This window comes from Denticeps clupeoides, chromosome 1 (genome assembly GCF_900700375.1).
Source record: "Denticeps clupeoides chromosome 1, fDenClu1.1, whole genome shotgun sequence".
Taxonomy (NCBI): Eukaryota; Metazoa; Chordata; class Actinopteri; order Clupeiformes; family Denticipitidae; genus Denticeps; species Denticeps clupeoides.
In genome coordinates, this window is record NC_041707.1 from 35,700,626 (window position 1) to 35,728,352 (window position 27,727).

The 27,727-nt window shown below is 43.1% G+C and overlaps 2 long non-coding RNA genes across 2 annotated transcripts; both read left to right on the forward strand.

Annotated features, from left to right (window-relative positions):
- The first annotated feature begins 1,487 nt into the window (after nt 1-1,487).
- LOC114801317 (uncharacterized) lies at nt 1,488-23,592 on the forward strand. Its single transcript, XR_003751482.1, has 3 exons — nt 1,488-1,622; nt 7,970-8,189; nt 23,481-23,592. It is a non-coding gene; the product is annotated as an uncharacterized LOC114801317 (long non-coding RNA).
- On the forward strand, nt 23,593-27,720 carry LOC114801323 (uncharacterized). Its single transcript, XR_003751485.1, has 3 exons — nt 23,593-23,677; nt 27,404-27,451; nt 27,591-27,720. It is a non-coding gene; the product is annotated as an uncharacterized LOC114801323 (long non-coding RNA).
- The last annotated feature ends 7 nt before the right edge of the window (nt 27,721-27,727 follow it).

The window sequence follows — 27,727 nt, forward strand, 5'->3', positions numbered from 1 at the left end:
ATATGCCTGCATGCAGAAGCAGGACGACCCATGCATGTTCATAAATGCATGTTCATAAAAGCCCTCTAAGCGTTGCAGTTCCAGGAGACGGTGTGCTCCGCTTGCCTCTGTAGCTGATGGTTGGTTTCTAAGGCGGAAATAATTCTCTCCGTGATTAGTCTCATTTCCGAGCGCTGCATGGTCAGTCGGCAGAGCCGGGATGGAGAACGCCAGGGTGGCGTGTGCAATTTTCCACTTGAGGAAATCACCGGCTAAACAATAATTCATGGTTGGTCGTAGGGAAAATGGTGATCGGGGGGGAGTCCCAGGGTGTGGTGCAAATGTAGCCTTTAGAAAGCCTCCATCAAACTCCCCCTGAACACGCCAGCAGCCGAATTGGAAAACGTAGCCAGTTAGTCGTCCTGGCATCAAACTGCAAAACAACCCACAAGGTTGTCTAAATGCATCTTACATTACATAACTCCAGTCATGCATTTTCTTTGTTAATGACCCAAAGTATATGTGAAAGTGAAGTGATTGTGATGCACTGCAGCACAGCACATGGTGACACAACGAAATGTGTCCTCTGCTTTTAACCATCACCCTTGGTGAGCAGTGGGCAGCCATGGCAGGCGCCCGGGGAGCAGTTTGTGAGGACGGTGCTTTGCTCAGTGGCATCTTGGCGGGTCGAGATTCGAACTGGCAAAATTCTGAATACTGGGGCTGATTCGAATTAACCTCTAGGCCTCCACTGTCCCATATATTGTTATTATGAGAAATCTATAAACTCTGGTGGGATTTTCTGGGATCTACACTACACGGCGTTAAGGATTGAGTTGCATTAGCCAGGTTTGAGAGAGTCAACCCAGACATTGGTACCCCACGTCCCGATGAACAGAACAGGTTCTTTCAGGGAGGGCATGGTGTGGACAACCATCCACTATGGCAACCCCTAACAAGAATAGCTGAAGACGAAGTAGGATTTAGGGCAGCTTGTTTCCAGCCACATTCATACAGGTACAGGGATTTATTCCACATCGCTCCCACCACGGGATGTTTATCTTGCCTGAGAGTCGGAGGGAAACAGAGGAAACAATTACAAGGAAACCCTGTTTCAAGACATTGTTTTCTCGAAATCACTTTTTGAGAGGCAAGAAAAATCTGATTTACATCTTGGCACAATGGAACAAGGGCCTTGAAAGGAGCCTGCGGGACGTGACTGTATTCATTCATTAATCTCTGCTGCTCAGATCGGTGTATTTGACTTTGATTGGCTAGCGACGACGATATTGAGGTGCTTGGCCCTATCTGGGGGCCGTAATGACTCTGATTGAAACCATGAGGCATGAATGTCATTAGGGGTGACTGTGACAGGGCTTCGGCTTCCTCATCCTGTTTGAGTCCCTCATAAAGGTCAGGCCTAACAGAGAGTTATGCAAGCGCCCTTTCAACAGCTACAATTACCATGGGGGCGCTCTCTATCTCCCTCTCTCGCTCTGCTACCCTCATGGCTTGGGGTTGCGGGGGCAACTGAAGACTCGAAGCGAGCTGCCCGCATTGTCCTCGGCCGGCGCGGAGGGGGTAACGATTGACTGTACATAATCCTCCACGGCTCAGAAGTTCATTTTCCGGCCGCACGTCTGGTAAGTCGTTCACCGTGCCCCGAGATACAGATGTCAGGTGCGGTCAGACTGCTTCTCGTGGGCAGTAGATCATGCGGGGCTTTTATTCGCGCTGATTCGGCCATTACTGGAATGCACGGGGTCATTTTAAAGGTTACCGCCACACGACAGAGCCGAGGATTTTCATTCCCGGCATCGGCAAGTCGGGGGGGAGACTGAAAGAGAGGTGACGTTCATTTAGGCACCAGGCTGTGATTAGACTGTTGAGAGCGGATTTCTCGACTTGATGGGAAAGGGTGTTGCGTAAGTAACATTAAATTTCATTTTACAGCATAAAAAAAAAACTATGATAAAGTCTGTGACATCTGCTGTTTCTTTTTTTTAGATTAATAGATTAATTCCCAAATGGAAGAAGGTCCAAAGTAAACATGAAGAGATGATGAATAAACCAACAGCAACATTAACGACATCCATAGACCCAATCTATTCATTAGTCTGCACATCAGATGCCGTATTATTTTATTTTGTTATCCTTGGTCTGATAGAAAAAAGATCAATTTCTTCTCCTCCTCTCAAAAGATTAATTACAGACACTCTCCGTGAACCTGGGCATTAAGTAACACACGGAGACGAGGTCTTGCTGTCTTATTCGCGTCTGATGTAGCCCGCTGTTGGTGCCGAGCCAGCCTACTGTGTGCAGTTTCTCCCCGTAGTCACGTTGCACATTTACATTTTACGTTTCCTGCCGCCAATTCATCCCGCTGCCGCCAGAAGCCGGGTTTGTTTTAATAAGAAAATGTATCAGCGGCCTTTCGTCATGCCGGTAACCCAGATTAAACGGTAATTCCTGGAAAGCACCAACACGATGGCTTTTTTCCACACGCCTCTGTCATTCGGAGTCAATTACAGTCCCACACCGGGCTCCAGACCAGAATAATTAACCTGAATCCAAGTATTTAGACTCCTCACTGCACTGCGTGGCAAAATATCCACAGCTCGGATCAGGCCGCACGACTTTCGACGTCTCGAGATTGCTGCTGTCGGGAAAGCTGAGTTGTGAAGGGCCCGTGCAGTTTCTGGGATTCATCTCTGCACAAAATGGAACAGGCCAGCCTAGGAGCATCCCTGGGCTTGCGCCATCAGCACAGACAATTATGCCAGGGTGCAATTTTGCTTTAATTTGTTTCAAGATTTTTTTTTTTTTTTTTTACCCGATGGCACACAAATAGTTCTCTGAGAGTTTGTTTTTGCCAAAATCTATGAAAATATCAAGTGCTTCAGCATCTGACAGTGGCAAGTTCGATGGTGAACTTTTTGAAATCTGTTGCATTGTGTGGATAAAACTCAACTAAACTCAACTCTGTCGAAGTTTGTCTTGCTGCACGAGGAGCTGAGCTGAAAAAGAAACTCAACAATGTGGCCCGTTGTGGCTCCCCATGGCTAAACCCACTAACACTGGTGTGTCCAAAGTACATTGATTTCAAGTCGTTGGATCCCACTTTAGGCACTAAACCAGTGTGAGACTCCACTCAGCCATTTTATGCCTTCGCTCCTTTTAACCGAAACCTGCCATTTTGTTCTGAATGGGTTTTTCTTCAGTGTGGCCTTTCCTCTGTCGATGTACCCGCAGCCCATTGTGTGCCTTACTGCCCAACCTGCTTTACTGCCAGTGAAAAGATGAACTGGCTTTCACCGTAAATCGGAAGTAGTGGTGATAAAAAGTTAAGTTGCTCTGTTCGCAAATCATTTCGATGAACTATAAGCAAATGAGGAAAGGACAGAGAGATAGACAGACAAAGCCAATGGATCAAGCTCTCACTGTAAAAACAGAAAACAGAAAACCGATCACTGTGCAAGAGCAGAAAGTTCTTAAATGGCAAAAGGCAGAAATCTGGCAACCCATCCCAAGAATTCCCCAAAGCGATTTCGAGGGTAAAACGAGAGGGGTGCTGTTGAAAATAAAATAAAATGGAGGTTAGAGGACGGAGAGAGAGAGAGGGAGCGGTGGGCCAGACCGACTCCATTATAAATCTCCCTGGTATTTAAATGGCAACAATTATATGGAAACAGTTCAGTGACCAGTGCAGCCGGAGAGAGTACAACAGCACAGGTGCGAAAAGACACCCACCCCAACCCACACACACACGCATACAATTTACTTTAATGTCTTTGTGGGGACCTAGAGTAATACGTGTTTTGTATTTCAGATTAATGCTTTGAACATATGTATTAAAACGTTAATCATAAATATGTAACTAACACTGTAGAACACCTATACATGGGTCACCCAGCAAAAATTTTGTCTCACTGGAACCTGCGGGACTAGCAAAATGTCCCCAGGCTATCCTAGACTTAGTGTCACGTAACATACACAGTCGCACACACACATTCTATACATACACGGAACCTCCAGCACACGTGCAGCATGCACATACATATACTTCAGTCGTGTCAGCATCAGAGAACCGTGCAGCTGGCGCTCAGCAGTAGGGAGACAGGTTAACGTGTGACGTGTGACTCGCTGCAACCTCTTTGGTTTTCTGAACTGTCACTCAGTTCTTCCCCTTCGAGCTGCAAGTAATAATTACCCGCAGGCCACTCTCCCGGTGTCGCTTCTTTTAATTTCGCGGAATTTTAGCGACGATTGGCTCTCTGAGTAGTCCGAATAGACTACTGTGTAGTTTAAACTCCCCAAATCATGACAAACTGTGTTTTTTTTTTGGGGGGGGTTATCTTCGGCACAGACTAATACCATATGCAGACCCAATAACCAATCTCTCGAGCTAAAAAAAATACGTTCGATAGTGACTGTCTTGTGTGAGTTTGCATGTTGATGTCTCCTTCCGCCTTCCAAAGGCAACTCTAAGTTGGCTGCAGTTATGATTGTGTGACTGAACTGTGTTCGTGTGCACCGTGCACAGTGTCTGATTTCAGAATTTCCTACATATTCAGCATAGTATACAAACGAGAACAGCAACACAAAACGTGGGGAACAAACGCTGTAGTACAGTAACGTGAACGTGAGGCCTTGCCGGCACACCAGACCCTGACCCGTGCAAAGTGAGCACGTGTGAACTTGCACGGCAGCAGTGGTTCATGTAAGTGTACGGGCGCATAAGATATTTAAACTAATTAGCCTTACCTGCACCAGGGAACTCTCTCGCCCCTTCAACCTAAGACTACTCAGAATACGTTATTCCACGATAGAAACGCCAAAATCCTCACACTCGTGCACTTTTTTTTTTTTTTTTCAACGCTTTTATCCAGGGAGTCATGCAGTAATGCGTTAGAAAGATTAATTAAGGCCAATATCTGGAACTGTATACCCTGGTGCATTGTGCTTCCATGTAAAAAAAAACTTAAATAAAGTACCAATTTCGTTTTACAAGGTCTTCAGAAGGATAGACAGTTCCAGCCGTACGCTGGACAAAAAAATTCTTTCCAATTAGATTAACAGAGACACGACGCTAATGGCAGCACTTCACATATATAATTTCTGTATGTCACCATCATTACAAAATCAAATCTTTTGTCGCTCCTTGTTCAAACAGACTGTCCAGACAATGTGTGTCCAAAGATTCTAATCTCGACTTCGCTAAATTACTTGAATAACAGTTACACAATAAATGGCCTCTTTAATTTATACTAATTTATACTCTGTTCCCGGAGGCAAAGGAAAGTATATTAAAACGGGCTGGAAAATTGACTTTGTGTCAAGATATATGTTATTTATATCTCATGATGTGTAATTATATATTTCTTAAATGTTATTATTTTTGTTTAGTCCGAGAGACATGGAGGATAAGGCGGGAGAAGAAACTCATTACAGCAAAAATAATGGGAAGAATGAGTAAAGAGTCCATTTCCATGTAATTAAGCCACATGCTGCCTCGTCCCTCGCTGATGGTCGACAGCCACGTTTTAAAACTCGACTGTTTCTTTGAAAAATGTCTTCTGCTTTCGCGGTCGACTCGCAACTCCTTCACATAACTCAGGCTAATTAAAGCCGACTCTGCCCGCCCACATGCATTGATCATCGGGTGGGACCCTGAACCCTCTCCCCGCCACCCTCTGCTTTCCAGTACGCCTCAACGTGGGTTTAGAGTGTTTATGATCACATATGGGTGAAAAATTATGTTTGGGGAGGAGTTTTAGGACTTCCACAGAGGATTGCGGGTACTGTGGTGCTATATCCCTTCTTTTCTGTGTGTTCTGTGCTTAAACAGAATTTGTCCTGTAGGAATCATCCGACACACAAATCGCTTTAGCCATCCACCCTCTACCTTTGCTCCTCTGTGCTGCAGGAATTGGGCCTTCACAATAGGCTCCAGCTTTGCGTGGCTTCATCGTTTCATAACTGTGTTCTCCGTGTTCTTTCTACATGTGTTGCGCGACCCATCCGTGACCTACTTCAAGTTCGTGTGGGTCTGGAGAGCCACTTATTTCTTTTTTTTATGCACCACCATAACTCCGCTACAAGACCTTCTTCAGCTGCACTTATAAGAACCACTTGGATATTATCCGGTTGTCACATGCATACAGATTTTACTGAACACATACCCTTGTATGAAGAAAGCTGGCAACACATTGAACATGACTAAAAAGAAATTGTGTGTGTGTGTGTGTAATATATTGCTGCTCACACAAATGATTCACAAATGTGTTTTTTTGACCTTTCCCATTTTGACTTGACCATAGAACTACACACACTAGTTACACTTAGCATCAAACTGGGCCTACTACACACAGTTCCACCCCTCGTACACAAGTCAGCCCAAATCCTCAATGCAAGTCTTCCTCAACTTCCCTATTATATTTACTCTGATAGCCTTAGGGGTCAAATTTCAAGTTTACTCTTCACCCATGTCTCTAAAAGGACATGGCTGACCTTTGATTTTGCAAACATTCATTGGCATTTGTAGATGATAGACTTCATTTTGAGTTCAAAGGTTCAGGTTTAAGGTCACTTCAAGGCTCTCAGGGGTGGTCACCAAATCAAAATCAAAGGAAAAACTTTTTGGAAACTAGTCAGAAACAGTTCTCTAGTTGGCTAAATAGTTCAATTTTTCTTATGCATTAGCTGGATCTACTAAGTGGCACAAGGATGACACAGGTAATTGAAAGTGAAGTGATTGTCATTGTGAAGGACAGCAAACACAGCACACGGTGACACAACAAAATGTGCCCTCTGCTTTTAACAATCACCCTTGGTGAGCAGTGGGCAGCCATGGCAGGCGCCCGGGGAGCAGTGTGTGGGGACGGTACTTTGCACAGATCATAATCAGCCAGTTTTATTTTCACCCCAAAATATTTTTTTATAATTAGCACAATATTTTTGTTGAAGATTTTTTTTTTCGAATGCAGCACGCCAGAAACAGGAAGCCACAGGTGTTATTGTGTTGCTGCCAGATCAAATAAAATATTTAAATGAGAAATTATGTTCCTATGAAGCAAACACGATCCTGTTGTTTCTGCAGTTTCTACTCATATCATTTTCACAAATTACAACATTCATACACTGAAAGAGCATTTCTGTTTTTTTTGTTTTTTTCCTCAGATCAAGTTATTTAACAGTTTGCAAATGCATGTACTCTGGAGAGACACAGTTTAAAGGTCATGGCATAATACAAGGTAAAAAGAGCTCTGAAAAAAATTTTATATAATTTTTTATACCATTTATTATGATGATAACTGCAAGGAGTTTTGTTACATTTAGAACATTAAAATATGGTAAAATATAGTGATCAGTAACCAAATGCGTATATTTTGGACTGTCCAAAACCTTTATGCATAATTAAATGAGTGTTCTGATATAGTGTCCCAACACCTAGGAACGGTGGTGGGATAGAAAAAAAAAAACTGTTTATTGTAACAGGTCAACGTACCTCCAGCCCACCAGAGGGAGCGAGATCAGCCTGGGAGACAGCGGATGTGAGGGGGGGGGGTCAGCGTCCAGTATTAAAGTCAGGTGAATTGTGGCGAATTATGTTGCCAGAAACGCTAGCCTTCTTTGTAACACTTTTTGATCCTGCCTTGTGACCATGACCTTTGCCTGCCCTCAACCTTGAATTTGCCTGCCCCCTTTTGCAAAGACATTAACTGCATGCTGTCCCACCTTCCTGCCACCCAGAGCCAAGCAACAGCGTCCGTCTGTGCCAGCCAAGACGCCCCCTCCATCCGACCCAAGCTCCCGGACCATCCCCAAGCCAGCCGCCTTCCTTTTCTCCTCCGCCCCGGTCCACCCCAGCCTCATCCCCAGGCCTCCTTCCCTGCTTCTCCCCATGGAGCCTGAGTTCCCCTCCCACTGCATTGCGACGCGTCCTCTGCCCCTCTGTCATTCCCACTCACCTTCTGCCTCCCTCCCTCAGGCCAGGCGCCTCCGGTCACCCTCCCCAGCTCCTCCAGACCCCTCTCCCCCTGTGACGACTTGTCCCATTGCTCCAAGCATGTCTGCGAGTGCGTCCCCAAACTCGAGCGATGACAAGGGGACAAACATGAAGGGGAAGTGGAGATGAGGATGGGAAGGATCTTGTTCACACGAGAGACTCCAGACTTGCACACCAACTATGACACCAACATCAAGAACCGGTAAGCGTGCCCAGCTTACACTGGACACCAGAGATGAGCTTTATTACATATAGTTATAGAAGTTACCCAACTGTACATCAATGGAAAGAGAAGGTCAGGGACGTTTATCGTATTGAAAACGTTACTGTAAGATTATAACAAACAACACAGCTATTCCTCAGGTCCCCAGTTATAATACGGCGCGTCAACACCACCATCTTTTCCATCGTCTTCTCTTCTGACCAGGAAACGATGTTAGGATGCTGACCTTTCAGTGCCCAGGATTTCAATCTTTCATTCTTCCCTGACATCTCTGAAACAGACAAATTCATCATTTAATATATATATATATATATATATACACACACACACACACACACTCTGTTTTATGTGACTTATGTAGGCCAAGGCAGTTCTGACTGATGGAATCACTGGCAAGTGATTTCATTCATAAGACCAAGGTGTAAAAAAAAATAGCATTAATCAGATCTTGCACTTCTGTTTGCAATAACCTATGGAACATTTATTTTGTAATTTGTCCGGAAACAAATCTGTGCTATTTTCTGAATCTGATCCAAATGAAATTCAACATAACAAGACACTTGTAGGCGTTGGCTGTGTTTTTCTCAGCATGGGAAATATAAGGTGTGGCGTGTGAGTGGAAGCTGTAACGGGGGTGATGACTCCCCCTTCCAGAACAACCCGAGAGGAGATGCTGTCCAGGGATGATGGCACAGAGGTGGTTGTCAATGAGGGCAGGCCTCGTTTATTGGAAAGAAACCAAAACACAAAAAGGGACAAAAAATGACAACAAAAAAATCTACAAAATAAATAAATGATCAAAAACGAAAACTCTATGAAGAAAACCAACAAACAAACTGATTCACAATACAGCCCTAAAACAATGATCTAATAACTCAAAATCAATAACAATGTGTACACACTGTGTGCATTATGTTACATGGGCTCTTAGAGCAGTATCCCAAACCATTTATCTGGCTGACATAATCAATTAACTTATAAGTCGTTTCCAAACCTCCCATAACTTGACATTCATACATGTTCATCAAAATGATACATTTCGTATAGAAAGCAATCGTTATATTCCTCACCAAACCCCCTTTTAAACTCATTTAAACCAATGCAGTAATAGTTCACTTGGTTTCTGCTAGCCCCGCCCCCTTTCCCAGAACTCGGAGATCGGCTCCTTGCCATGTGCTCGGTTGAAATGTACTGCTATAGATGGACCAGATAGACTTTGGTTTTTGTTTTCTCAACAAATTCGAATAGTAAAGCCTGTACACCGTGTGGCGTTTGCATTTTACTCCAGCGTTACAGGACAGAGGGTGATTGAGAGGGGGGGGAGCAAGCGAGTGAACGTGTTCCCGGTATCCTGCTCGACAAATGCACCTCTCATTTTAATTCGAGAACGACCTGCAATTTGCTTTCTTTAATGAAAACGTATATTCCAGATCCCCCCTGACCGAAAGCGCCCATTAGCACAGGCTTCGCCATTGATTGAAATGCTTTTAAAATGCTTTTTCAATTGGTCCATTAATGATCAAGCTGAACAACAGCCTTGCATATACCTTCCCAGCTTCACATACTGGCACAGTGAGCATGCTCCTCCAGCTAAAAACAGCTACGCAGCTTGTTAACCCACCTGGATATGTTGGGAAGAAAAGTGTTCTGTAGAATGAGATCGACTCTAATGCGGCTTCTGTTCAATTTAAAAAAAAAAAAATTTTTTTATTTTTTTGCTGCTAATTCATTTCTCATTTCCTATTGCGCGTACGCTTCAGTTCGTTGTGCTGTGTGTGTTTTGTGAAATATCTTATTTTGCCACTTCCAAGCCCCCAGGCCAGTTCATGTTCTGGAAATATCTTGAGCTGGACAGCCAGCTGCACTCGAGTCCACCGATCTGGTGAGAGTGTGAACATGTCTGGGAAATGTCAGTGCATCACATCAGTAGAAGTCAACTGAAAAATCTGCTCACTCATTCATTTCATCCCGTAGAAGTAGCCTGATCCCTGCTGGATGTTCTGGAGCTCCTATGAAATCGATGTCTGTTTCTAAAGAAAACCATTACAGATCCATATACAGTGCACCTTCTCATTCAATGTTTTTCTTTATTTTCATGACCATTTACGTTGGTAGATTCTCCCTGAAGGCATCAAAACTATGAATGAACACATGTGGAGTTATGTACTTAACAAAAAAGGTGAAAACATGTTTTATATTCTAGTTTCTTTGCTCTGATTACTGCTTTGCACACTCTTGGCATTCTCTCGATGAGCTTCAAGAGGTCGTCACCTGAGATGGTTTTCCAACAGTCTTAAAGGAGTTCCCAGAGGTGTTTAGCACTTGTTTAGCACTCTGCGGTCCAGCTCACCCCAAACCATCTGGATTGGGTTCAGGTCCGGTGACTGTGGAGGCCAGGTCTCCACTTTTTTGTTAAGTACATAACTCCACGTAGTGTTCATTCATAGTTTTGATGCCTTCAGTGATAATTTACTAATGTAAATGGTCATTAAAATAAAGAAAACCCATTGAATGAGAAGGCGTGTCCAAACTTTTGGCCTGTACTGTATTTAGCTATTAGATTTGGCTCTGTGTTTTTATTAAACGCACAAATTATATACAGTATAAAGTCACTAACATTTAACACTCAGTGATTAAAATCCAAGACTGGCTTTGTAGTGAGCCTTCGCCCATTCAACAACCCACCAGGTCGCAAAAAGTGTTAAAATGTTAAAATGAAAATTGAGTTGAGTTTTCAGTGGCAGTGACGTTTTCGGTTTTTGGAAAGAGAGCGGTAGGCTGACAGTCACAGTTCATCCGTGGGCCCTCGGCTGATTGAGAGGTGGTTATCTTTAACTTTGGGTTCTGAGTTCGCTCTCCAACTTGGCGTGCCTCCTTCCCCGAGCGAGTTGGCAGAGAACTTTTCGCTGCCATTTTTTAGCCGGTTCGAACCTTCATAAGATTGCCTGTGACACCGCTGATCCGGTCGTCATGACAACGGTGGCCATGCAAACAGTGCGGCCCCGTCCTGTGTTTTTAGAAGTATCAAGAGGGCCCAGAAGTATGGCAGAGATGCATTACAGGTCCCACGCTAATGGGTCAGCAAAACCGATGCTGGCACACCTTTGTATTGAACTGGAAGACCTTCACAACTATTACAGCAAAAAGACAGATGGAGACACTCGACTCTCCTCGGCAAGTCGGGAAAGAAAACTTTTCACTGCCGTTTTTTTTAGGCGGTTCGGACCTTCATAAGAATCCCTGTGACACCGCTGATCTGGTCGCCATGACAACGGTGGCCATGCAAACGGTGTGGTCCATTCCTGTGTCTCTAGAGGGATTAGGAGGGCCCAGATGTATGGCATAGATGCATTTCAGCTAAACTGATGCTTGCTTGCTATTGAACTCGAAGACCTTCACGACTGTTGCAGCAAAGAGACAGATGGGGACAGTAGTAGCTCTGTGCTTGAGGAGGACATAATTTTGTTCACTTCTATACAAATTCTAGCTTTACGTCAGACAAGAGACAAAGATACAATTTCCATTCAGTTGTTACAGGGACTTTCCCCCCCGGACACATTCGGGGTTAATTTTCTTGCTCAGGGACACAGAAGCATTTATTAGATATGTATAACTCAACTGGGGCAGTGGTGGCCTCGCGGTTAAGGAAGCGGCCCCATAATCAGAAGGTTGTGGGTTCAATTCCGATCCGCCAAGGTGCCACTGAGGTACCACTGAGCAAAGCACCGTCCCCACACACTGCTCCCCGGGCGCCTGTCATGGCTGCCCACTGCTCACCAAGGGTGATGGTTAAAAGCAGAGGTGTGTGCTGTGCATCACAATGACAATCACTTCACATTCATTCAACTAATATGTTCCCCATATGGTTCTCACCCCTATGACCTGGAGACAGGGTAGAGCCTCCTAAAAACATCAATAATCAATAATCATGACCCATGAACTTTTGCATACATAAAAATTCCGTAACCTCAGATTAACAGTCATGGCTCAGATGGTTAAAGTGAAGATGCTTATGAAGAAATATAGGAACGCTTGGTCTTTGACAATATATACACATACAATACATTAAAGGAACTATACTACTCTATAATAAATGTGAAGTAATAATGTGCCACAGTTTTTTCACTGGATTATTGATTTTGTGGCCATAGGGTGATAGACGCCTAGTGGGTAACACACCTGCTTATGAACCAGAAGACCACAAAGTCACTCGTTGAAACTCCACCTACTGCCATTGTGTCCCTGAGCAAGACACTTAACCCTGAGTGTCTCCAGGGGGACTGTGGATAAGGGCGTCTGAGAAATAGAACAGCATTGTGCCACAAAAAAACAAGCCATGCCAAATCAAAGCTTTCTATCTATGTGCCTGGCCAGTTCCTGGTTAATCTAAAGTGCTGGTGTTATGCCTGTGATGATACTGATCAATCAAAAGACTGATCAATTAAGGGGTGCATCTGACTCCCCAGCAAAAAAACTACACACAGGAGGAGGGATCGGCTGGAGCCCATTACTTTGCATCAATGGGTGGCCCAGGCTCAGGAAGACTTTAAGCAGACGCGCACAAATTGCCAATGATGGCAAACATATAAAATATAAATGAACTCGGCGTGCATTATGGAGAGTGTTAAAATGTTTCAAGAGCACTGAAAGGCATTTTACAATTTATTTATTCCGTTCCGAACACAACTTTGCTCCGCAATTTAAGTATCCATTTCGATAATGGGGTCGGGGGTCACGATGCTGTATTAAACAGACACTGGTGAACCCGTAATTGATTGACCCTGGTGTATAACACTGATCTTCGCTGCTTGGCCACTTACAGGTGTTTGTTTTTCACTCCACTTCATGCATACGGCAGTTTAATTTGGAAATTAAATTCAATTAAAATCCTGGAGGAAAATGTGACTGATTAACATCAAACGAAAAACAAGGCAAAATAATAATAGTAACAATAAATTAATAAATTAACTAAAACTGGAAAATACTCTCTTTTATACCCTTTTAAAAGCATATTGTGCATGTAATTCAGTCATTTCCGTAGTCAAGAATGAAAGTTGGTGTGCTCACCCGAATGCTGCTTTCATTTCTTCTGAGATGGGAAGAGGGAAATAAATAGATAGATAAATAAACAAATAAATAAAAAGAACTATGTTCCCAAGAAATGTAAAAATACCTTAGAAACAAGCCATGCCAAATCAAAGCTTTTCTATCTACGTGCGTTTGAGAAATGAGGTAGGAAGGGGAGAAATGGCCAGATTCCTGTCCAGTCTTGCCGCGCTAGACGCCTCTCGGCTGGCGTTACCGCACCGCGTCTCCGGTTTTGCTGAAGGCCACCTACCGGTGAGGCTGTGGGTCAGGCCCTTCCGCTGCTCTGTAATCAACTCCGTCTGCTTGGCAGCAGGGGAGCCGGGAGATCCGCCATCCGAGGGGCAGTATGATCAGAGGAGAGGCCTGCAGGTACCCATCATCCTCCTGACCTCACCACCGCCAGCGGCAAAGTGTCTGCATTTTTTTGCTTGTGTGTGTGTGTGTGTGTGTGTGTGTACGTTTGCATTTTTCTCACTATGTTTCCAGATCTACACTGCTCCTCCAGACAGAGCGCTGGGATTTGTTTCATCTGTGCATATGTCATCACCACTTGTTACATTTTTTGCTGATCTTGTTCCTGCTTTTTCTTCAGTCATTTGAATAACCATCTCATGAAGATGCTTATGAAGATGACAATAGTGAAAGGTGCAGAAAGAAGGCAAAATCAACAAAAGCTGAATAGAGGCAACTCTGCATAATCTGGATTCCAAAAAACAGACTCATCGTCCCACTGCCTCCATAGAGCAGGTGTGACCAGATATTTTACTGGCAGTGGAAATATTCACAGGCCAGTGGAGGCCTTGTGATGGGAGGATCACAGGTTCGAATCCACTAACTGTTAAGACGTTACTAAAGAAGGAACCGCCCCCACACACTGATCCCTGGGCACCTTTCGTGGGTTAAAAGCAGGGGGGAAGGTTGCTGAGTATCACGTATGATAAATAATCACTCTCACTTGGCCACTAGAATGAGGAGTTACAAAGATCAAGGTCACTGTGATGTCATTTGTTCAACTGTGATTTAAAGGCAAAAGCTCACGGTGACCTCATGTTCATGTTCATGATCACATTATGTCCGGGACCCTGAATAGGTTTTGGTTGTCAAAGACCTGAAGTTCAGTGGCTGTTACCATATTTGGCGTGTGGAAGTAGAGAATCCGTGACTTTTCCTTTATCTATATTTTATATAAATAGTCACAAAGGATTTTTCAGTACAACTCAATTCACCTACATCACGTGCCTTCGACATAAGGACATAAGGAAACCGGATAACCTGGGGAAAACCCTCGCCAACAGGGGAAGAGCAAACAAACCCTATATATTAGAAAAAAAAAACTGACGTTTTCAGCAGGTTTAATTTGTAAAAGATGTGCGTTTTTTTTGCTGCCTTATTTCTTTGAATTTTTTTGACCCAAGGCCTGCTGGACCGAACACATACCAGTCTGAGCCAAGCACGTAACCAGGCCCTGGGAAAAAAAAAAAACCATTATCTTAAACAACATTCATTTATTATCCCAAATGAATTCAGCAGTGCACACTGCTGCACATGGCACGTTATTTGGTTTTTGTCATGAGTGGATTATTAAAGTTTTTAAGTGGCTGCGGGGGTCACCGCCCTCCACTGAAGGAGGAAACGACCGCCAGCTTTAAATAGGACTTGATTTGGCCGGTGGGGCACTTTTCGAGACCTCCGGTCAGATTTGGCCACATTACCGACCGGAGCACTTAGCAGCCAAGCAGAAGAGATTTAATGGCGGTGGGGTGGGGGTTGGTGGCGGGAGTGCAAGTCAAAAGTGTAAGCCCTCATCAGGAGCGATCAGGGCCGAGTTGTGTAGACATTCTCCATAAGGAAGCATTATAATCGCGCCTCATCTCATAATGCGGATCTGTGGGACCTGGCCTGAAATGTTATTAAAGTCACCACGTGGGGAAAACAAATAAGTCCCAGTGGTGGGTTCCTGTGTTTCTGTGTGTGCTGGCACAAGACACAAGAGAAAAATAAAAAAAACTACTGATGAATTCAAATATGGCCCTCTAACTACCCATTATTATATGCATAATACTTACAATCTGCTCACAATCGTAAATATGAACAGCAGCATGGACATTTCAGATCAACCTACGTTGATCGGCCACAAATGGTAGGCCAGGGGCGTGTCTGGACTATTTTGCTGGAGGGGCAGGAAAGGGAACGGAGTATATAAGGGGTACCTGGGGGTTTGAGGGGATTGTACATGTGCGAGGGGAAGGGTCAATATGCATTCGTAGAACGAGCGTAGAAATATGTGTTTAATCACCCAGACAAGTTTAAAAAACCATTAGTGGCACTATGCTCATTCTACACAACTTACTTATCAACTTAGCCAACATGTGCAAATGTTTTAATACTACATATTGCAAACAAATGTCTGGTCACCCCATAGACAATCCCCTGCATCAGCATCTGTTTGCAGAGTCAATATCTACAGATCCCCATACTTTGTGTGGCTTTAGTTTTAGCTCAAGAACGGAGCTTGTCAGCACTGGGGCCTGAAGGCGCACGTGCAGACATAGCAGAACTGGAGGATGAAGAAGAGGGACTGGATGCAGCAGATCGGGGACGCTTGGAGTCCAGTGAGCCGCTCCGCGGCGGTTACAGTACATGACAGAGCAGCAGGTTCAGAGGTCAACGTGACATAATGGTACACAAAGGCAGCAGGCTGAAAATAAGCCTTCTGGCTTGCGTCCACAGGGGGTGGCCATGCATTCCCTGTGGGACTGGCAGTGGGACTGCAAGGAATTCATGGAATGGCTTTTCATCTGAGCTTTTACACTTCCAAACTACCGTACGACATTTTAGATCATACGGACAGATCAAGGTCCATAAAGGCCAGGATAAGTTAGTTAAGTGTGGAGGAAAACGAATGGCCTGCAAAGAGCCCTGACCGGAACCCAATGGAACACCTTTGGGATGATGCTGCAAGGCAGGCCATCTCATCTAACGTATCCCATGAACCTTGTAAGAAACCTTTCCAGATATGAAGCTGTTACAGCTGCAAAGGGTGGGCCAGCAATATTCTGCATCATCATTGAATTCCTCGGCACTAATAATGTGAAGCATGAGCTGATTACATTTATGAAGAGCGTCCCGAACAATACCAGGACATTAAATTATCTGTTAGAAGTGTGCATTTTCTTTTCTTTCTCTAAATAGTGCTTTTCTTCCACCGGTTTTATGTATATTTTTCCTCACGTTCAGAGCTGCCATTGTTCAGGATCTTGGGATCAAGATGCTTAATCCCCCCCCAAAAAAAAACAATACTGACAAGTGACAAGCCCTAAGAGCACATCTAGAAAATGGCTGCGATGGGAAAAGTTGGACTGAAAGAGTCTCATGCCAAGTGCGCGCCGGGTTCCCTTGTTCCTCGGTTCCTTTTTTCACCATTCACATTTGAGTGACACTGAGCATTTCTGATTGGCCTTTTAAAGTGAGGGATGCCAAATTCTCCTGGCTTCCCATACTGTCAGAACAGCAGAAATGAGGGAAGGCACGGATGCGTTGTACATATTAATGAATGGGGGCGCTGTTTCACAATATATAAAACCTTGTTAAAAAAAACCGAACAAAGCAGTTAAGAGTTTGGTTGGTCAGAACTTGGTCAGAGTCTGACTTTCCTTTAGAGAACACACCTCCGGTCCTCATGTGAATTTTTCTTCAATGTTTCTGACTGTCGCATTGACGCAGATGCACACACACACACACACACACACACACACACACACTTCTTCTCTCTCACTGTCTCGCTCGCCCACCCGCGCTCTCTATAGACAGGCAGGCAGGGTGCCAGCACAGGGTGCTCCGACTCAGGGAGAAACTTTCCCGCTGCACTAATATGATGGGTAACAGGGGGAGAAAAAAAACTTTAAGTGCGACATTCTGAATTTTGCAATAATTCTAGACGGGCGCTGTCTCAGACAATCTTTGTGCGCTAGGGCTTACACAATGAGCCCACGATGGGAAGGGGAGGAGGGGAAAAAAGTTAATATGGTCTCAGCATTTTATTTCCATCCGGTTGGAGTTGAGCACAGAATCCACAGGAAGTATGGCAAAAAAATGTTGCCATAGTAACTACGGTTGCCTGGCCAACTGCCCCTGCAACCTGGGCCCTTGGCATATATGGCACTCAAGGTACGTTCCGTGTTGCTGTTGTTCTCTGTTGCTGTGTTCTACACAACAGACGCAGATGCTTCAATGTCAAAAGCTCACAATGATGTGGCAACTAAGCATTTATTTGTGTACTTATTTTATTTTTTTTGTTTGGCAAAGCATTATATGTCTAAATTTGTCAAACCTTTAACAAGCCATTTAAGAACTCAAAAACAAAGCAGTAGCCCAAATCCAGAACTTTCACCATACAAGTGTTGTAAGGCTGATCCCCTTCAAATATTGAATTGATATTTTTAACATTTTGTATTTTACACATACACTTTAAGAAAGTTTCAGGAATGTTTATAGTTTTTCATGAATCAAGCAGAGAAAGAAATGGGGGAAGATTTTTCTGGAATGTTAACTTCTCAAAACGCCTCAAATCGGAATGTGCCGGGACTGTGCCGGACATTAAAAGAAAACTGTTAGATAAATGCGTAGTTTTCTAGCAAAACCAGAATTTGTGGATTGGTCTCGATCCACTTGAGCCAATTTGTCAGCGAGCTCTGTGGCATTTGGCGGAGCTAAACAGTCTGATTGAATTGGGCCTGGCGTCTCCCGTGAGACGACGAGCCCTCACAGCGTCACGCCGACTGCTGTTTGGCATTTAAATAAGGAAGTAGGGAAGGGTTAATTAAACACGACCTCGCCACACTCGCAATTACACAACTGTAAATAAGGAACTAATATTAGTCACCCAGATGGACAGAGAGAGCGGGGGTGTTGGCAATGCTGTTCTGCCCGCTCCTGCAACGGCGCAATTCTTCCCTTCTACCCGATTAACAGGTTTCGCTGCTGAGGAAATTTGCTTTTGTGGTATTTGGCCTCATCCAGAACGACCCATAAAGTCCATTCCTCTTTCCATCGGTTAATTAATCTTTCTGGTTCACCAGGACCACCCACTATGGATACAAGCAATTTATTCCCTGTGTTGTAGTTTTTCTTACATACAGTATGTCAGACTATTGGAAAGTTACAGTTACAGGCTGCCATTTTTTAACCTCTCCGCAGTTTTTTATTAATGGATGCAAAAACATCAACTGAATTGTCAACTCTTGATGAAATTGGTGTTATTAGACAGAATCAGTAGCTTTACATGAACAGATGAGGAGTATAAAACACATAACCATTGTTAACTTGTCCATAACTCACTCACTTTACAATTAGCTTTGAAGCGATTGTCCCAAGGCATGGATCGAAATCCTCCCGCTCATGTCGGGATTTTTTTTTTTTCTGTTTTTCATAGAACATAAGGATGGGATGATGCTCCAGAAAAAAGGGACACCCCATTTAACTGTCAAATATGAGACATTTCAGTATGTCAAGGCAAATAGGACGTGAAAGTGAATCTCTGTTTTGGCTGACGGATGTAAAACAAAAGACAATACATTGCGAGCATGCATAGCGGCAAAGTCGCGTTTTTGGCAAAAACGACACTTTCAAAAGTGACACTGCACTCAAGTTAGCATGTGTAGCTAAGCTAAAATACAACTTTAGCCAACATTTTGACAAAGTTTAACAATAATCTTAACTTGTACCTTTGGCTTAGGCCAATTCATGGACAGTGATGTGTTACCATGAGAGGAGAAGGAGGCAATTCTTCACCTTCCCCACCCCACCTCATCAGCAGCGCTCCTCGGTTATCAGGCAGTCGACAGTTTTTTTACTGGTAAAGGGGGACGATTGGCCCATTCTGCTTCGTTTGGTAGTGTGCGCCAATGAGGAAAGTTAGTTGCAGCATTCGATTCTTTGAACTGCAATTTTCAGTTCTTCTTACACTGAACCTCTTGTCAAAATCTACACTGTGTGTACTTTTTGACAGGTAGTTACAGTTTGGGACTTGTCATTCCCATTCATTTTTTTGGACATGTTAATCTCAGGGCAACAGGGGCATCTACATCTACAAATTGTGCATCTTTACGTCAAGTGCTTATGACATTTGATTAAATATGCACATCTGAAATTAATAATTGCCAATAAAGTGTATTCTTGTTTGAAGAATCATGCAGCATGGATTGGGATTTCACTCGTTGACATAAACCAATTATGCAGTAAAATGTTTACTGTCCAGTCAATACTGCCAGGACTATTGACTCTTGTTGTGGACAGTGGGGAATTATGGGACAAACAAGCTTCAGTCGTCGAAGGCTGAGATGTTCCAGAATTTTGTCACCATGCAACCTTGCCGACATTCCGACCATACGCCAACGAAACGCAGCGCCTCAGATTTCCAAGTCGTGACTCAGAATACATCAGTGCAGCAGAAAGGTCACCTTACGTTCACACCTCGGTCTGGTTTTATTTCTTTATTTTCTTTCTCTCGCCTCTCTCTTTCGTTCCTGCATCACACACTCAGCAAAAATGAGCGTGGAAATTGTTTCACTTCCTTTCGCTTGCACACGTGTCACTGTTGCTGAAGTTTATTTTGTAGCGAATGGCGCTCAGGAATCAAGCATGACTTGTCATTAGCGATCTCGAGGCCCTTTTCATGTTTGTTGTACTTTCATTATTAATTTACATTATTAATTTATTTACTCTCGTTCTGAGAGAATGGCATATGGGGCGCAAAACAGCTTGGACCAGCTTGGTTTGTTTTGGCACAGCGCCTGTGGCAGGTTGAAGGGTTTATTGCGAGGCCTGTTAGCCTTTACGGAATTAGCTTCGTCACGTCAGAAGACCTCCTAAATGTCATCTAGTTTTCTTGCCCTCTGTTGGGCAAAAGTGAGTTTTCATTATCGGTATCTTTGCAATTGAATGATTCACCTTTTCTGAACACTCCTCTGCATTTATTTCATTTTTTTTTTGTTTTTTTTCATTTTTGTTTGTATTTTTCTCCCCTGAAAATTATGGTTTTTTTTAACGGTTTTTTTGGCATAATCAAACACACAATATTAAATTACTGTCTGGAAAATGAACATTAAATTAACATATTAAGATCTTAAGGGTTAAATGCAGCACCTTGAAAAAAAAATACTTGCTATTGTAGGAAAATTGCAAATTTTTTTAAAAAACATTGCAAAAGAAATGGCTTCTTGAGAATTTTATTCAAATGCATTTGAAAAAAGACAAAAAAAAGATTATATTGCAATATTCATCTTCAAGGTGGAGATCATGATTTCATAAAACTAGTAACAGAGTGCACCCTACGCTGGACAGGGTGACAGAGTGATATTGTGCGCCCATAAAAGTTTCATCTGAGGTAGCCATGGCTCTGTAGAGGTACATAAATGAGCTTTGTGCGACACTGTAATTCTTTCTCTTGCACTTTTGACAAGGTTTCATCAAAAGGAATGGGGGAGAGAGGAAGGAGCGGCCCGGCAGCCTAATGTCTGTCAGCGTCGGCGAGGTCAGCGCTGGATTAGAAGCTGTGATGTATCTCCTCTGCCATGCCACATTACCGGTCGCATCTCTTTCCCGCGGTGTTTACAAGGAGCGCATTACTTTCAATTACGGCCGCAACTTTTCTTCTTAATTAAACGTACAGACAGATTAATTACAGGTCACCTTAAGTGACGGGAAACAAACCAGACGGGGCTCTTGTGCCATCAAGTAGGTGTCCTGCCACATATGCGCAGAGGTCTCAGCTCGATAAGCAATTTGGGAAGCATGGCGAAGGCGGGAGGCATGATGTGAATTTTCCGTGTGTCGAACAAGTTCAGCCGGTGTTGAAAGCAGAAGGCCAGAGCAGAGCTGTAAGAGCATCCAGGCCCGGAGCCTATGAATAGGGGTACGTAGTGAGGCATTCCATTAGCTTTGTTGCATTTACACTGAGGTCACTTTCTGAACAACTTGGACCCGGACCTGCCCCTCTATACAGCATTGCCAGATGTTGTGAGACAGAAGCGGACAGAGATGGCAACAGTGATACACAGTAAATAAAATAATGAATCTAAATAGTTTCATCTAATTATCTTAATTGGATTTCTCAAAAACGCCTGCTTATTTTTTTAACAAGCATTTACAAAAAAAATTTTTAAATTCAAATAGACACAGTAATTACATTTTCTCAATTGCGCTGCAGTACAATGGGTGACGTAAAAAGGGTTTTTGAGAAAGAGGCAACACGGTCAGACTTCCACTTCCATATGTTTTTTTTGCTGCGTCTCCATCATTTTTTTCTGAGCTTTCATTGCATCGGGGTCTGCTGTCCACAACACTGCGAGCCCATGTGCCAAGCCTCTTCACCAAGAAAATAATCACACAACACATTGCTTTAGGTCCACAACACTATAAAAATGACTGAAAGTCCAGCTGGTGGCTCCACTGGGTCATTTTCTGGACAACTGTGACGCCCAGAGGCCACCGGGCTCTACCTGATTAGTGGATCCTGATCACTCCCAGCTTCTGCTCATCAGGACTGGTAATACTTGTCAATGCTGTGTTCCTGCGTTCATGTGTTTTACCGACCGCCAAGTCACAAGTGCCAATTTTGTATTATTATTTTTTTTGTTCATTTCTGTTGGTTTTAGGCCATTGTGCCTCATTTATTTTATGTTTGAATAATTATAATTTCAGCTTTTGTGCCTCATCACTCCTTCACTCCCATGAACCATGACAGCGGCACTGATCATTTTCGTGCCGCACTTAATTCATGGTGCTTTTGGGAAATGCTCAGAAAATCAAAGAAGATTCCTAAGAGGATTTTTACAAACTGTTTGGGCTGTGATACTTATCTGAAGTCCGACACCAAAGTCCTGTGACTTGCGTGTTTTTACTTTTACATTACTAGTGATGTTTGATCATTTTATTTGCATTATTTAACTATTATGGAGACAATTCATTGATTTATTAATTCGTTATAACAGATAAATAAACAAATCAATTTGACTGTGTTCATTTCAGCTTTTAGCTCAGTAGTCCCACTTCTCCTTCTGAGATGCAACAGCAGAATGCTGGGAGTTTAGCATGTTACTGATCTCGCTTCTGTTTAATAAATGAGTGTGAATTGAAACTGTGCTTTTGGCTGAACCTTTTATCCATATTAAACAAGAGAATGAGTCTCATTGCAGCTCTTAGAAAGTAGAGGAAAAAAACCTGTGACGTGTTGTGTTATGAAAGATGCAGAGCATCTGGCACTGAGGATCTAGTCATGCTCAGTTTTGGAGTTAAGTTTGTCCCAATTCTCTGAGGGGCCACTAATCCGGTTGTAATGTGCAACGATCGCTCGGTTTAATGGAGCCTTAAGAGTATTACCATTCCAACTTACCCTGTTTGTTTCTACTGCTTTGAAATGCTGTATATATATATATGTATAAGTGTGTGTGTGTGTGTGTGTGTACAGAGAGAGCAATAGAGAGGTCAGGCCTAGCAGTTAAGGAAGCGGCCTCGTTATCCGAAGGTTGCCGGTTCGAATCCCGGTCTGCCAAGGTGCCACTAAGGTGCCACTGAGCAAAGCACCGTCCCCACACACTGCTCCCCGGGCGCCTGTCATGGCTGCCCACTGCTCACTCAAGGTGATGGGTTAAAAGCAGAGGACACGTTTTGTTATGTCACCGTGTGCTGTGGTGCAGTGATTCACAATGACAATCACTTTCATAATCTGCCACTTGAAATCCCACATCCACAGATCCATCCATCAGAACTTGTAATAAAAATTTATTGACTCTTTCAGTTTTATGGATTGATGCCATTTTCATGAGAATTAATTCATGGTGCTTTTCAGTAGTTTTAAGGAAGCCCCACCAGAGAGAACTTTGATTTTCGCTTATACACGTGCGTGCCATGGTGCTTCGGAAATAGAACAGCCATTGGGCCAATATTTTTGGACATTTCAACACAGTTTACGTTTGATGAAATTTGTCTCTGCATACTTAATAAGATTTGTTCAGTGTTTACAGTAAGTGAACAAAGTAAGTGAGGCGGATCGAGAGAAGCATGGAGAATAAACGTGAGCATGTGGGAATGTGAGCGCGGTGAAAATCCCGACAAAATGAGCAGAACCCCCGAACTAAACCCAGGGGGATTGACTGTGGATTGAATGTGTCTCACTGTGTACAGAAAAGCGAGAGGAAATCCTGGACGCCGCAACCGTCAAAAGGGGGCCAGCTGAGCACAGAGGACTCTGTAATAGGTGTGGCGTCGCTTCGATGGCCGAGGGTGCCCCTATTCCCCCATCTGACCATGGCGTGCCACCGAGGGTGATTCAATGTCACCATAGCAGCCGGGAGTGGATTCATTCCTGGATGGTGAAAAGGGTATGTTGTTCCTGGGGGGGGGGTTAAAATGTCTTAATCTTTTTATCCTGCATTCAGTACAGATTGTCACATTGATACACAGCAGCACAGCACACGGTGCACACAGTGAAATTTGTCCTCTGCATTTAACTCATCACCCTGAATGAGCAGTGGGCAGCCATGACAGGCGCCCGGGGAGCAGTGTGTTGGGACGGTGCTTTGCTCAGTGGCACCTCAGTGGTACCTTGGCAGATCGGGATTCGAACCGGTAACCTTCTGATTATGGGGCCGCTTCCTTAACCGCTAAGCCACCACTGGCCAATCACTGAGAGTGATTTGACTGTCAAATTTCTTAAATGATACTATGAAGAAAACCATGGAAGACGATTATAGGTCTATCTATACATATATCTGTCTATATATCGCTCTATAAATTTTTTGGTGTGTTTCTGTCTGTCTGTGTGTTAATCTAGATAAGCATTTGAAGAGATGAGAAGTTTTGGTTCTCATTTGATTGTGTCGTCATGCGAGTCTGATCTCTTTTCCCTTTGATTTCCCTCCATCCCTCTCTAACGTGACGCAAATCAGAGAGCCCCTCTGCTACAATAATGAGCTATGATCGCTCACTTACCGTGGTAATTAAAATCAGATATTAAGCCATCCCATAATCCTCCTCAGCTGTGCCGGCAAAGCCAGTGGCTGAACTGTCGACGGCCGCCAAAGGCTCAAAGAGCTGTGACTATCTGGCGTGGTGGGAAAAGGAGCAGGTAGACGGCATCAAAGTCAGAGACCTGAGGCGCAAACCGCGGCGCATTAAGTGTCTGTGTAACACTTTAACTTTGCCGATTAGAAAGTGTAAGACGACGGGCAGGGCGGGGGGCAGTTGTATACCTCCGGCGCTCAGCCGGGATGCACCAGCAGTAAGAGGAGGGGCACTGCAGCTTGAAGAGGGAGCGAGAGAGAGATAGAGAGAGAGAGAGGGAGAGAGAGGGAGAGAGAGGGAGGGTGGGCGCGTCATTAGCACAAAAAGCTGCCTGAGATCGGTGGGCTACAGAACATCTGCTGGATCATTAGACTGCGTACACTCGCTGCAGCTCTGGACATACAGTTTTAATGAGTCATCAGTCTTACAATCACAAAGGCGGAGAGGGAGAGAGACACACTTGCGCACGAAGATCATTAAACGTCGGGGAAAAAAATATCCACTTTGCTGATTTATGCGTATGGGATTATTTTTTTTGCAGGGCCACTTTTTCTTAAAAAAAAAAACAAAAAAAAGAACCCTCTTGACCTCTATTCTGTTCTTCCAGTTTCCACAAATACAAAGTCATGTTGTAGTGACTATTGTTACTAGTAACTTTCAAATGAATAACTCAATCAGTACCTTAGACACAATTTCCTGAACGGTGTATTAATTAGTGACTGATACTGATGTAATTACTTACCAACTGCGTCTGGTTGTCAGCTTGTTAGAGCGATAATTGGCATAATGGATTTGATATAATACTGGATTTTATATATGTAAATTTCCCACTTGTGGGACTGATAAAGGATCATCTTATAGGGCCCTATTTCACAGCACTAAGTAATTTTTTTTGCGAACGGGGCATTTTAATCAATTTTAATACAATCAAAAATGTTTCAGATTTGCAGAAATAAATAGACAGAAGGAAGAACAACCATGACCCATCTAATGGACTAAGTTTATGCGTGAGAGCATCTAACTTGTTTTTAATGCATGATTGGATTGAGCTCAAATTGTGTTGGCCAAGTCAACCTCATTCATCCTGTTCCTCAATTTGACAAACACACACATTCTTGCTGACCATCTGATGTGATTTACCAGTCCAGGCCAACTTCTGTCATTTCCCCATAGTCAAATTTTGATGCTATTGGGTCCATTGTCGTGGTGTTTTGTGCTGGTCATTGGTCAGCAGGGTCACCTGACTTCTCCTCATGTATTTTTTTTTTCAACCATTTGAGCTATGGTAGCTTTTCTATTTGATCTATTCTTTTGTTACTGCTTTCACTGGGAGAGCATTTGGCCACCAAGCCAGACACTTTTACAATCAGCACTTTATTTAAAAAAAATAATTAATAATTGTTAAAGTACAATCTCCAGTGAATGTGCTGTATAAGCATTTTTCATATTACATCTAGAACAAATATGGTCAGAGAAAGTTAATTATAGTTTTAAGCTGCCATAAAGCTGACTACAGTTTGTTTTTTTTTTGTCTGTACAATTGTGATAAAATTGATATAGAGCCCCTCTGCTACATTAAATTTTCAAGCTGGCAATAAGACAACCAGCTGAGCCCAATCGGAAGTGATGGGCCAGTTAGTATTCCGCTGGGTGTTTCCGCTCTACCCGGCCTTCATCATACCTTGTTTGTTGTTTTGGCACATCTCACTTTAAAGCCAGATCAAAAGCTTCCTACAAAACATGACAACCGAAACGAGTGACACTGCTTTGTTAGGCATCATAAATCATACATCAGACTATCTAGGTGCCATACTGTCATTTTTTTGGTTGTTTTTTTCATTTTTATTATTTTTTTCCCTCCACTCATTCACTTCTTCGCTTCGTTTATGCATTTGCAGATGATGACACGTTCAAGTTGATCGTGTCCATCTCCGTGGGCCTGCGCAGTGAAACTGCCTGTTGCGCAGGGCTCATCGCAAGGCATTACTGTACACAAAACACCCAGCCCTGCGTGCGATTTCTGCGCTAATAATTACGGGATAAGAATAGACGACAGCTGTCAGCCATTGTCTCTGTGCTTAATTAGTGCCAATTGACACAGGTGACTGAGGAGGTGCTATCATATAATTATTTGCAAAAGAAAAAAATTGAAAAAATAAAAAAGCGGCATGCCGCCGGCCTTGTCAAACCCGATGTGCGGGAACTTAGAGTTGTAATTAAAAGAACAAAAAAAAAAAAATGCACAAGGCTGGCGATCAGTATGATGAGGAGAGATGCTGAAACTCTGTGTTTTTGTGTTTCTCTTCAGCGCGGCGGAGCGCTGCGGAATTTGTGACTGCAAAAAAACATGCATATACATTTATACATGTATCACATTTCCACATTTATCTCAAATCCCTAAAAACCTGCATTTGTGTGCATATATCAAGTAAAAAAAAAAAAGATGAATATAAACACGATGCCGATTTCTGGAGTGTTAATCCTCTTTTAAGGGACTTTCAGGGTATTAGGAAAAGTATGCAATCAATTTAAAAGTCCATTTATTAAATGTGCCTCTATGGAAAAACTGATAAAAAATATAGAGCAATGCAGACTTATACATCTAAATGTTGGTGCTCCTCAATTAACTACTGCTCACATTAGAATTCCACATGAACTAAACTTAACACAATTGCAAAATAGTTAAAATAGTGCTGTATTACTGGAGTAACATGCCCATTAACAAATAATATTGTCAGAAAGTTTTAGTTGATTAACTGTTTAACAGTCATAGTACGATAATATAGTTTAGTCCTCATTTGTGTTTAGTTTAACAAGATTAGCTTGATCTGAACATGTAATCTGCAGATTGCCATGCTGAAGAAGGAATTCAACCAAAATTTGGAAATAATAATAATAAAACATGATTTCCTAAAGAGATTAAAAAATATATTTGACTATACGTATAAATACATTTATTAAATATTATAGAATTTTCATTATTGACTGGTCTTTATATTTGAAGAAATATGTTTTATTTACATTTTTTTATTTGTTTCCACCAGCTTCATCCTGTGTTTTCACTCTATGATGGACTGCTACCCTGACCTAAGGTTTGTTCGTTATTTCCCAAAGACAGGGTGGGGAGAGAATCATTGAATCTGTATTTGACTCATCTTGCAAACTGAGTGGATCACTCTTCAAATGTGTTGATCAGTAATGTGACATAACAATCAGTTTTCTTCCAAAAAGGTTGCGGAGCACTATGCCATCCACCCACCTCTTCCATACTTGGCGGAAATAGACAGTAGAGAGTGATGGAGTGACAGACCCAGTGGAAAGGGTTGAGCTCACATCATCCCGGAGCGCTGGAGCATGGAGGGACTGCG